The 12,277-nt window shown below is 36.8% G+C and overlaps 1 protein-coding gene across 1 annotated transcript in view; it reads right to left on the bottom strand.

Annotated features, from left to right (window-relative positions):
* LOC126367792 (leucine-rich repeat-containing protein let-4) overlaps positions 1-12,277 on the bottom strand; it is a 181,228-nt gene that overhangs the window by 77,660 nt on the left and 91,291 nt on the right. Inside the window, exon 2 of the mRNA XM_050011537.1 lies at positions 8,610-8,649. The gene's annotated coding sequence lies outside the window, so the exon portion shown is untranslated. The remainder of the gene's footprint in view (positions 1-8,609; positions 8,650-12,277) is intronic.

The following is a 12,277-nucleotide window of genomic DNA, read 5'->3' as shown; positions in this document are numbered from 1 at the left end:
CAATTTGGGATAGCGTACGTAAGTTAAAAAGACAATATATAAATTAAAGAAATAACCTCATTGTACTGAATGGGATCTAAGCGAATAGGCCATCTCGCTGCATTTCATCTTTATGAAAATGAAAAGCGGTAAAACGTCGTGACTCTGCCTTTTGTTCGGTTGACAGATATTGTGGGACAGTCTGGAGCGCAACAGGTCTGGCATAGGCCTCCGCTGAAAGTCTGCCTGTGACAAGTAGCTTCTTTATAAGTCTTCCAAACCTTTGCTTGAAGCTTTTGTCGGCTTGAACTATCTAACGGCAAAAAGATTGTTTTAAACGTTTTGATTCGGTAAGTGAACGGTTATCTGATATTTCTAAATTCAAACTCAAAAATATCTTTATTCAGTTGGTAACAAAGTTACACTTTGAATCGTCAATTTCTACTACTTCATGAATATGTTTTTCATCAAACTCATCCGCCTAAAACTATTGCAGCTTCTCACCACCTGTACGTATAGTCGATAAAAGGTATCTCGACACGGTATTAGAGGTCGATAAAGAAATTTAGTAAGACACGAAATATTATTCTATTGTTTCTGATATAATTTAGTAGTCTTTAATTTAGTAGTTGTACAGAAATTCAAGAGACATGAAATTAGCCACAATTTACAAACGTAAACGTTCAATCAACACTTTCCCAACTGTTTTATAAATTGACATCGAATAGCTATTAAAATGACTTCCACAAAATTGTTATTGTCTACTTTCAATACTACAAACTGCTCTATTTAGGATTAATATTTTTTAATAGCTTAGAAAAATAGTGCCGCTTTATTTTATTTCCTTTTTTCGAAGCAACTCTTTGAATAACGGTTGATATTGTCAGATAAATGTGTCCGTCAGGATCGCCTCGTATTTTGTCGGCGTGTTTTAAGTTGAAATTGTGCTGATTTTAGTGCCATCTAATGCCTGTCACCAGAAATTTGCTTCCAACGTATTTTACAAATAACATTTAAAGGTGACCGGCGGTTCTGACATCAGGATGGCCGGTCACTCGGCGTGTTTATGGTCATAGAGGCCAAGATACAGTAATATTTCATCATCATGATCATCAGCCGTGCGACGCCCACTGCTGGGCATAGGCCTCCCCCAAGGATCTCCACGACGATCGGTCCCTCGCTGCCCGCATCCAACGGTTTACCGCGACCTTCACCAGATCGTCGGTCCACCTTGTAGCGGGCCTACCCACTGAGCGTCGTCCGACACGTGGTCGCCATTCTAGAACCTTTCCACCCCAGCGGCCATCGGTTCTCCTCACTATGTGTCCTGGCAATAATAGCTACCAACTTAGTGCCCACAAACATATGGCACGAACAGTCTATAAATGTACAGGAAAAAAAGATATTAGTTTTCCAAAAATATTAGTACTCAATGTATCGGATAGAAGGCGCCGGTGTCAACGTAATAACGAACGAACAAGGACCTGGTGATGGTGTATAATGGTTAACACGCTATTGTTCCTTTTTTAAGAACTAATAGGTACATTAGGAAGGCTTTAAAGTTTTAACCCGAAAAACGATTGTTGGCGAATTATACCTAAACCGACGTAGTGTAAGTTTTTTTTACCTTTGATGGGTTTGCTCTCGGCCTCAGACTTGCCCGAAGGCATTGACGAGGAGGAGGAAGATAATTTAATTTTCTTTTTTGTTTCGAAATCTACCCCTGCATAGGTCATAATCGGACGAATGCAGGTCATGTAAAGTTTCACCTTATTCCTACGCTTGTTAAGGATACAGTGAAGACGGCGACCCATTACAAACGCGGCGCGATCACGCACACGTTTGATACGGGCCTTGAAAGTTACACGGCTATCTAAGACTACGCCGAGATATACATTTAATATTTCAAAATTCTGTTCTATCGAATATTGTATCTGACCTATTTTGTATCTGACATTCAAATTCAAATTCAAATTCATTGTTTATACATTGTTTATTACAGGCTATTAGTCCTCCGTTGTGGGTAATAATTGATGGGCTGATAACAATTAAATTAAAATTTTGAGCGTCAGATACTGATAATTAGTTTGTTAGTTTCACATCAATAAATAAATGTGATAACATTATATTACAAAAACAAACGTCTGTTTCCCGCCGGGGTAAACAGAAACTATGGAATACCATTGGCTTCGATCTTAACCCACTTCCATTGCTTCCTCCACAATTTTCAATCGTTTCATACACGCACGCTGATTCAGAGTAGATCAGAGACTGTGGAATTCCATTGACTTTGATCCTGACCCACTGCTCTTGCTTCCTCGTCATTCAGTCGTTTCATACACGCACGTCGGTTCAAAGTAAATCGTGCTAAACTTTTTCTAAACACATTTCCTTCCTTCTAGGTCTTCCTCTGTCTACCTTACCAACAACCTTCGCCTTATATATCGCTTTTGTAACGCTGTTATCCTTCATCTGCACTTCATGTCCAAAATAACTTAACATTCCCTTCTCAATGGTTAGTAACTAAGTCATCCTTTAAACTACATCTCTCTCTTATCGCATTGTTTCTTACTCTTTCACTTAACACCTGCGCTACAAGCTCATTTATACGTCATTAATAACAATAAAAAAAATATTTCTAAATCAATCTATTAAATTATCAAAGTGGGTACAAGTAGCTACCTACTTAACTACTTTAGTAGGTTGTCCTTTAAACGTTTGGAATATTTTTTTCAAATCAGTATTCTTTTTAAAAAGCCACCAATCCGCACTAAACGTTTTGCCTCTTCCTTTTTGATGCGAACAGCAAAGGACTGGAACTGTCTGCCGTCGATGATATTTCAACTCGTTATAATCTGAGAGCTTTCAAGGGTAGAGTGAATAGGTATTTCCTAGGTAAGCGTGATCCACCCTAGACCACATCGTCACTTACCATTATGTGAGGTTGTGGTCAAACGCGACGACCACCACTAGCCGTTTGACGTCCATCTACGTAGATAGCATTCATATTGTTTATTGGTCGAAGCGCTCAATACAATTCGCGCCGAGCGCGGCGCGGTTGTCATACAGACCCGGCAGAAGCCCTTTGTATATCACTGACACCTACAGAGCGTAGAGGAAGGAAGTGCCCATTAATGAAGGGACACCCTCATACGGGATAATTGCTCAGAGGAGGAAATATCAAGCGCCAAATTGTTGCAAATTAGAATCATTACGTAAGCTGCAAAGGTCCAATCAACAAATTAACTGGTTGCACTTAAGACCTCCTGGTTACATGTCGTTTCTGTATAAGTAGACCAAAAACACCTACAAAAACATGAATTTTATAATTATGACAACTAATGGTTAAAAATTTCACCACTGTTTACAAATAATTCGCTGAGCTTAGTGACTAAATTTTTACTCTTTGATTGTACATAAACTCACGCCCGCAATCCCTAATGGGATGGGCAGACCCACAAGTAATCAGAAGACAACTTGCAGACACTTAATGCCAAGTCCTAAGAAAAACATGATGAACTTTTATTGACATCTAAAAGTTTAAAAATCTTAAAATGCAAAAGACAAAAATCGGAATATTTTCAAGCTCAACTTCTGTGCTGTTCTAGAAGCGAATAATAAACTTATCATGTCTTAAATCCGACAGATAGATGATATCCTTTCTAACATGATGGACATTTGCTATGAGCGATAGGCTGATCCTTGTGATCATAAGGTTCATCACATCCATCTTAGGACAATAGTGGCTGCTAGTAACCTTCTCATTAATTGTAGCTTGCTATATACAAGCTCAAATCGCGCCTGAGTTCAGTATCAGGATCTTAAATTATCTGCCTTGTCATCAGCGCAACAAGTGAATCTCGACCTTACGACCCATCTTTTATGTCACTTTATAAATCAGGCGCCAAGTAAGGTTCTTTACAATCTATTGATGAGTTTCCATGACACTGCGATAGTAAGCTCGGGTCTTATCAGAGGTTATGGACTTATCTTTTGAATAGCTTCCATACCCATAGAATCAATGGCGAGGAGAGGTCTTAGTACTATGTAGGTACCTATTTATCCACCCATCCTTTTTTTTAACGTGACTTATTGTAGATTTGCCGCAGATGGCATTAACTACTTGGCCGGACAAATGGGGAGCGCTGAAGGCTCTCACCCGATACAACGTTTAAGACAACAGGCCTGAGGGTGCCCAGTTGGGCGCGAACCTCGGCTCAGGGCGTCGTCTGAGAGGTTCGATTTGAGAGAAGTCTCGTATGATGTGCACGAGACGGTCTGGCACTCCCAGTGAATCCACCCATCCGAGGTAAATAAAAACCCGAATAAATGCAAATAATAGTCGCAGGCCCATTCCGTATCAAACCATTATAAGTACCTATTCATATTACGTAATTACTAAAATTGTGTTTTATTTTCATTTTTTAGGCTTAGAAATTCGTGCACCTACGGAACAATATAAAGTAGAACAGGCTGCCACGTTTTAATTTATATTGGAAGAATCCATAGACTTAGAATTTTGTCGCGTTTGGTAAATGACAGTAATAATGGTTTGATCCACCACTTTTGTCAATGAAATTCCGGATGTTTACTTACTCGTCTTTTTTATTATTTCAGATATTAGCTACCATAAACTAAATAAATGAAAGAATGTAACTTTTTAACTTCTTTTCTTCTTTTTTATTATTTTTTCACTTTAAGGTTGTTATCCCAAATAAATAAATAAAAATATTTAAGAAAACTACAGTAAGTAGTACAGTAATGCAAGACGGAAGGGAATGCAGGATTCACAGGGACTGTAATGTGGAACCTGACAGAGAGCATCAGTAACTGTCAGTACTATTCAGAGGCGGAGAACAGGAGTTCTAGTACGGCTTTGAAATAGACTACTCCGACCTGAGTATGGTGGCTGTACGCCATCACACTCACGTCAGACAAAAAGTACTGCGGAGCGAAAGGCAAGAGGGATACCAATGCCCCTATTATACCCTAAAAAGTAGCATGAAAAATGCTACACCCACAGGAGCGTAACTCTTAAATTAGTGATGATGACAGTAAGTAAGTAACAGTCAAATCTTTAAACATAAGATACAATATTTTTGTTTTGTTGCAGGAGTTCTACAACAGAACGTCTAATGAAAACAACGCGAGCGGTTCGGTTACTAAAATTCAGGCTAGATGGATAGATAAACACCAAAAGCCCAGAACAATAGTGGACACAGTCCAGCGCTCGCGAATCCGCCTTTCATTATACATAAGCCGACTATTTTGAAATGGGAGAGTAAACAAAGCCGGATGACAAAGCTAAATGTAAGCTAAATAGCTCAGTTATATTATGAAGCAACAGTTTGAATTTGATTCAGTTCGACTCAATAGATAGTTAAGCCATGTATTCACTAGGAAACTGCAGAGACACACGTGATGCTCAAACGCCTGTATACCCAAAGCTATAGGCAGAGGTGCGTAGTATATACACCCACTTCTCGTTAGCTATATTTAAGTCCTATATAATAGGGAGCTAACTTATTGCCATTAACCGGACACAAATCTTAGAAACCTCGTGATATCAATTAGGCATGTATGATCTAAACATGAATTCAAACGCTTAAATTCGATTCAGTGGTTAAGAGCCCGCGCTGCAATTTCACAATTTGGGTAACCTGGTCAACAACTGAACTTAAATGGATAGCTCACAGGAATTTACTTTTGGGACAGTTACTTTTGTAGTCCGGTCAATAAAGGTGTTGTGGAGTGCGAGAGAAGGATCCTATATAGATATAGATTTTTCTTCAGGAATGTGCTCAGGGTGTTTAGGGAGTTAACATACCACAACTCTCCACGTCTAGGAGGCGAGCCGAAGGAGGGGGGCGGGGGAAGGGTTTAAAGGTCCCATTTTTTAATATCTCAAAAACTTTATCACTAAAAGCGATCTCTTCCGAAAACCTACTATAGAGGATGTATATAGGCGGCAGTGTAGTTGTACGTCAATATTATAATGAAAATCAAGTAAATGCCTTTTAAAAATAATATTCGGATGTGAGTTTTTTCCGCCAACCCGCATTGGAGCAGCGTAGTGGAGTATGCTCCATACCCCGTCCGGTTGATTGAGGGGAGGCCTCTGCCCAGCAGTGGGACGTATATAGGCTATTTAATTTTATGTATGTGAGTTTTTTAGTAAAATACCTACGCAATAGACACGCTAGTTTCATTCCAGGTAATAAATTGTGGTCTCAATTCAATCCAATTTGTATTCTGAATTATTTATTTTTAATTTACCTTGAATGAAATTAATTGAATGAAATTGTGATTTAAGTAAAACACATGAGAATGTGAATCAAATTGAAACAAAAAGGTGCTTATGTGGTTTTACTATAAGGCGACGATTTGCGCCAGCAGTGTGTGTGTGTGTGTGTGCGTGCGTGCGTGCGTGCGTGCGTGCGTGCGTGCGTGCGTGCGTGCGTGCGTGCGTGCGTGCGTGCGTGCGTGTGTGTGTGTGTGTGTGTGGATGTGTGTGTGTGTGTGTGTGTATGTGTGCGTGTAAAAATGGCAATTTTTGTGTCACTCGCAGCTATAAACAGATCCAGAATGGATCGTACGAAAGCATATCTAACATTTTATATCTACTTACTGCTTGTTAAAAATTTTACTTAAATCATTGCCTTTTTCACAACATAGACTTGATAACTTGTACCTTTCTGTTGCGCATGAAACTAGAAGTTTAAAACTAAAACACTAAAACACGAAAGCAAAGTTTTCAGAAAATATTTTTGCTTAACCCGATGTTTAAGTTACAAATAACGAGACTGAAACTTTAGCGTAAGTACCTAAATGTTAGTGGAAGTTCTCGCCGGAAAATGTGGTACATATTTTTTTATTTATTTATTAAATTTTAATACTATATACTCGTATACAATTTGTCAATGTTCTGCAAAACTGTTTAAACAGTTTGTCTGCAGGAAAGAGTCTCTACTAATAATATGAACTTATATCTAATAATAATTTGTAAGTAGGAGCACATTATTTAAAAAAAATACAATTAATAACATAAATTAGCTAGGACACGAGTCTAAAAGGTATTGTTTAAGTATTTTTTTTATATTTACTTTTATTTGGGTCAAGACGGATGTAAGGCAAGGTCTCAGGCAAGTTCTTACAAGTAAGTGTTATATATTCATACATAAAGTAGCGTATTAAATTATATATTGCGAAGCATTTGCTAACAAAAACACAAATGGACTTATGTACATGGTTTTGTCTTGCGACGATATAGAGACTTGAAATGATGTCATAGTTTACTTTATATGGTTATAGGACATTTACGAGTATATTTTGTAGTCATAATCATGCTCTACATATTGATCTAAAGTTTTTTCCCAAGAAACAAACCCAGCCTTAACTAGAATCTAGGGACAGAAGCAATTATAGTCACTAATAAAAGCCCACTTCGTTAGCAAGGATGACAAATCTCTAAAATAATCATTTTTCATTGAGTTATAACTTAAATAGCCTACCATAAACCTATCAACAGCAGCCTCAACAACAGCTACTTTAATTAAGCCAATGTAAGCCATGAATATTCATAATACGTCATAATATTGCAAATCCCGCAATTTAGTAATTCGTTCCTTCTAATCCCGTGACAATGTTCTGCGTAACGTATTCAAGGGTGTTCTGTTGCCGCCAATTCATGACCTCATCGGTAAATATTATAATATTATTTGAGTAGCATCCTTGGTCAAAGATAAATTATGAAATTCTGAGTAATAAATAAAGACCGATCTTAACCTGCCGAAGAACATTTTCTTTTTCTTATTTAACTTATTATTTATGAATTTTAATCAAGAAAAGCATAATAACAAGTCCGATATTTTATCACGATTTTCTATTACGACTTAGTGTACTTTTTTATAGTACTTCCATAATAATTTTGTGTTATGACGTCTTTGTAAAAGTAACTAATGTGCTAGTTGGAAACTACATACATACATACATAAACTCACGCCTATTTCCCACCGGGGTAAGCAGAGACTATAGAATTCCATTTTCTTCGATCCTGACACACTTCTCTTGCTTCCTCCATATTCATCAATCGCTTCATACACGCACGCCGGTTCAGAGTAGATCGTATTGAACCTTTTCTAAGGACATCTCCAATATAGTATAGTTGGAAACTAACCTATTAATTACAATAGATATATATATTACTGTAGGAAAGTGAGAATACAGGAATTTGATTGTTTATGGTATGAATGGAGGATGGTTAATGAATGGGACGTAAGGCAGTTTTAAAAAAAGTAAGAAAGGCGAGTCTATGGTGGGAGGACGGTCGGGTTAGATGATTTTGTTAAAATATAAGGAGTAAAGATATTTAAAATATTCCGTGTTATTTCTATACGCCACATAAAAATAATAATATTAACATTATTATTTAATATTAATATTCACACGCTGTATGGTTGAGTGATGGACTTTTTTTGATATAATATATATTTAAGATCTTTTGTACCCCTCTAGAGCGAATAAATTTTATTTCATTTCATTTCATTACTACTTTTAAATATTTTATGGAGGTTATGTATTCTAATGCATATTGTGTAGAGAAGCCTAATAGCAGAAAACTAATCACTTACCTTTAGAACTGTCAACGTTCCACCGCGTAACTCTTTTTATCTGAAAAGAATTATATGTACATTATACATAAAGAATATGAAGTATTATAAACGTGTAATGAGATATTTTATTTTAAGTGCAATTTTCACTAACAAAGTTGGCTCGACCATAATAGACGGCGATACGACTCACACCTATCACGTTGTAACAGAAAGCTCGGTGATGTGTGGGTACTTAGTTGATTTTGCGATGGAGGTACCTCAGACTACCCTAAATATTTTATTTTTTTTAACGTGACTTATTGTAGATTTGCCGCAAATCACATTAACTACCTGGGCGGGTCCACGCGTCACCAAGCCTTCTGTTAGACTAACAACATCGACTAAGATTACGAGCTGCAACGTTATATGCCTTGTCCTAGTTATACCACCACTCTATTAGTACTTTTCTAGTATTTTCGGCCTCCGTGGTCCAGTGGTTGAACGCTGGGCTCACGATCCAGAGGTCCCGCGCGGGTTCAAATCCCGGTGGGGACATATCGCAGAAATCACTTTGTGATCCCTGGTTGGGTTATGACATTACAGGCTGATCACCTGATTGTCTGAAAGTAAGATGATCCGTGCTTCGGAAGGCACGTTAATCCGTTGGTCCCGATTACTATTACTGATGTATAATGTAGTTGTTACATGAGCAATGTCAGGGGCCTTTGGCGGCTCAATAATAACCCTGACACCAGGGTTGATGAAGTTGGTAATCACCTTACAACCCACTGTGTGTATTTATGTACTTTTTATTGAATTTTGCAACGGGTTCTCCTGATTGGGTCGCGAGGGTCTGCCCCATCTCTTCTCCAGCTGATTGCAACAATTTGTCTGTCGCATCGGATTTCCGAGATCCCTTGTTACGGTTTTTATGTCGACTCCGGATTCCGCTTGTTTTTCACGGTGAACTGGCTGTGGTTTGAATAGATGTACCTTCTTACTTAAATCATTGCAATTGTAGAATTTCTGACTAGTAAAAAGTTTGAACGACGAGTCTTCTTATGTTTTTACAGTAAAATACCAGATAATATTTTAAATTTGTCAGAGAATAAATTTAAAGTTCACGTGAAGCTTACTTTATGTAAAAAAGCTTATTATAAGATTAATTAGCTTATTATAAAATAAATAATAACCTAAATGATAAAAATGACTGGTATTAAATGTGTTCCTCTAGTTATTAAATAACTTGTAATGTAACCTCATTGATTTAAAAGATGTGTTGCTGTTGCAGTTTCTTGTCATTTCTTCTCCTCAGCCATAACACCTTGCGTAATGACTTAAATTCAAAAATGTTACATTGACCTTCAACAAGTTTATCCATGATAATTACGTTGAATAAATGATTCTGATTTCTGATTTCTTTTTAAGTAATTATGAAATACGAGATGCACATGTGCAGTGTATACTATACATAATAATACACATCTGCCTACCCCTTTCGGGATACAAGCGTGATGTTGTGTTATGTCATATTTTAATACCAAAATTGACGTTATTACTGTGCGCAAAAAGTGAGTCAGTTTATTCGAATTTCCATATTTTTTTTATTCGACTCCAATTAGGGATTACGATGTTTCTTAGTATATTCTTTGATAAACGAGTCCCGGCTTTCTTTCGAACAAATGTAAATGCCTACCCTAAACCTTTGGTTTTGTAGAATTTGTGACTAGTAAGAAGTTTCTTATTTTAGCACTTAATTATACAGGATGTTAGTGACATCGTAACGAAAACTTTGGGGGATGATTCAGAACATGATTCTGACTTGATATCAAGTGGAATTTTCCGTGGCAAAAGTATGGAACGGAAAATAATTTTAAAAAACACTAAAACTTTCATAAATTTTCATGAAACCTTCCACTTGATATCAACTCAGAATCATCCCCCTCAGTATTCGTTATGGTGTCACTAACACCCATACCTACTTGTATGGCTACCGTATATGTACTTGTACGGGGTGTTAGTAGCATCATAAGGAATACTGAGAGGATGATTCAGCTCATTATTCTGAGTTATTATCAAGCGGAATTTTCTATCGCAAAAGTATAGAATTCAAAATAATTAAAAACAAAATCTAAAATAAATCGTGCATTTTGCGACGGAAAATTCCACTTGATATTAACTCTGAATCATGGTCTGAATTATCCCCCTGAGTATTTGTTACGATGTCACTAACACCCTGTATATTTATTGCTGTATACCCAAAAAGTAAGAGTTAGTTTATTTTGTTGATCTATCCACTGTAGTAGTACTCGAATACTTAACTATTTGAGTCATTTTCGACCTACCCACTCAGACTTCAATTAAAGGATTATTGGTAATCAGAATTGAGTTTCTCAGTATATCCCCTGATACACGAGATCCTGCTCCCACAAAGTACTTCGAATTTCTATAATGTAAAATGACAAGAAACAACAAATAACCCTACATTGACAGAAACCTAATCAAAGTAACTTAATTTTATCCGATTACACTGAAATACCTTAATTCAACTTTACTAACCAAAGTTTAAGCCCTTAGTTTCTTTGAAAGAGCAGTATCTTCATTTCTTTTGTTTCTGAGTCTTTGTATTTTCTATGTGTGCAAAAAAAGTATTTTGTGTAATGTTTATTTATTCTTATTGGAACAGAACTGGGCAAAGGCCTCTCCTGAATCAATCGGACGGGGTATGGAGCATACGGACACAACAGGACCGAATTAAAGTTCAGAAGTAAAATATGATGAACTATTTATTGACACATTAGCATCCTATCACCCATTTTATTCTATTTTTTTTTACTTTTGATGGATTTGCTCTTGGCCTCAGACTTGCCCGAAGTCAAGTTGTTGTTATAAGTCCTTCTAAGCAGGAAAGAGAACTTCGAATATTTCTTAGACCTTAACAACGTCCACATAATTATAAAAATCATAGCACAAACATACAGGCAAGATAAACAAAATAAATGAAATGGCGCTCCGTTAGAGCATTTTTTTTGCCAGATGGTTATGGCAAATAAAGATTACGATTATTATTGGCAATAAATAGTGTTGAAATATGTTTAAAGCCATTTATAACAAATATACCTGAAATGGTATGCCATTCACTATTTGCCGGAACTACTAACATGGATTCTTAGCCACATTAATACAGGGTGTTAGTGACATCGCAACGAAAACTTTGAAGGACGATTCAGGCCATCATTCTTAGTTGATATCAAGTGGAATTTTCCGTCGCAAAAGTATAGAATAAAAAAAATAAGACAACAAAAATGTCATTAATTTTGTGACGGAAAATTCCACTTGATATTAACTCAGAATCATGGTCTAAATCATCCCCCTTAATATTCGTTACGATGTCACTAACACCCTGTAAGTATATTAATATTCAAAACCCATGATACAAGAATACCAAACTGCATGAGACAAGTTTCTATTTAGTATACCACTTAGTCTACGCTTAGAATACTTGGATATTCCTATGCAGGCGCACTGAAGTTATTTCGATAAAGTGGAGCGCTAGAAACTTCACGATTATCAACACAAATGGTTGTAGCAGACAGACAATTGGCAGACAGGCAGGTAGGAACTGAATATTTGATCGATATTGCTTATACGTGAAGTGCTTTTCTACATTTTGTTTTTGAGGTAGGTTGTATGGGACTTTATAGATG

The sequence above is a fragment of the Pectinophora gossypiella genome, chromosome 6 (genome assembly GCF_024362695.1).
Source record: "Pectinophora gossypiella chromosome 6, ilPecGoss1.1, whole genome shotgun sequence".
NCBI lineage: Eukaryota > Metazoa > Arthropoda > Insecta > Lepidoptera > Gelechiidae > Pectinophora > Pectinophora gossypiella.
The sequence above is the reverse complement of the archived record's forward strand: the minus strand, read 5'-3'. Positions and strand labels throughout refer to the sequence as shown.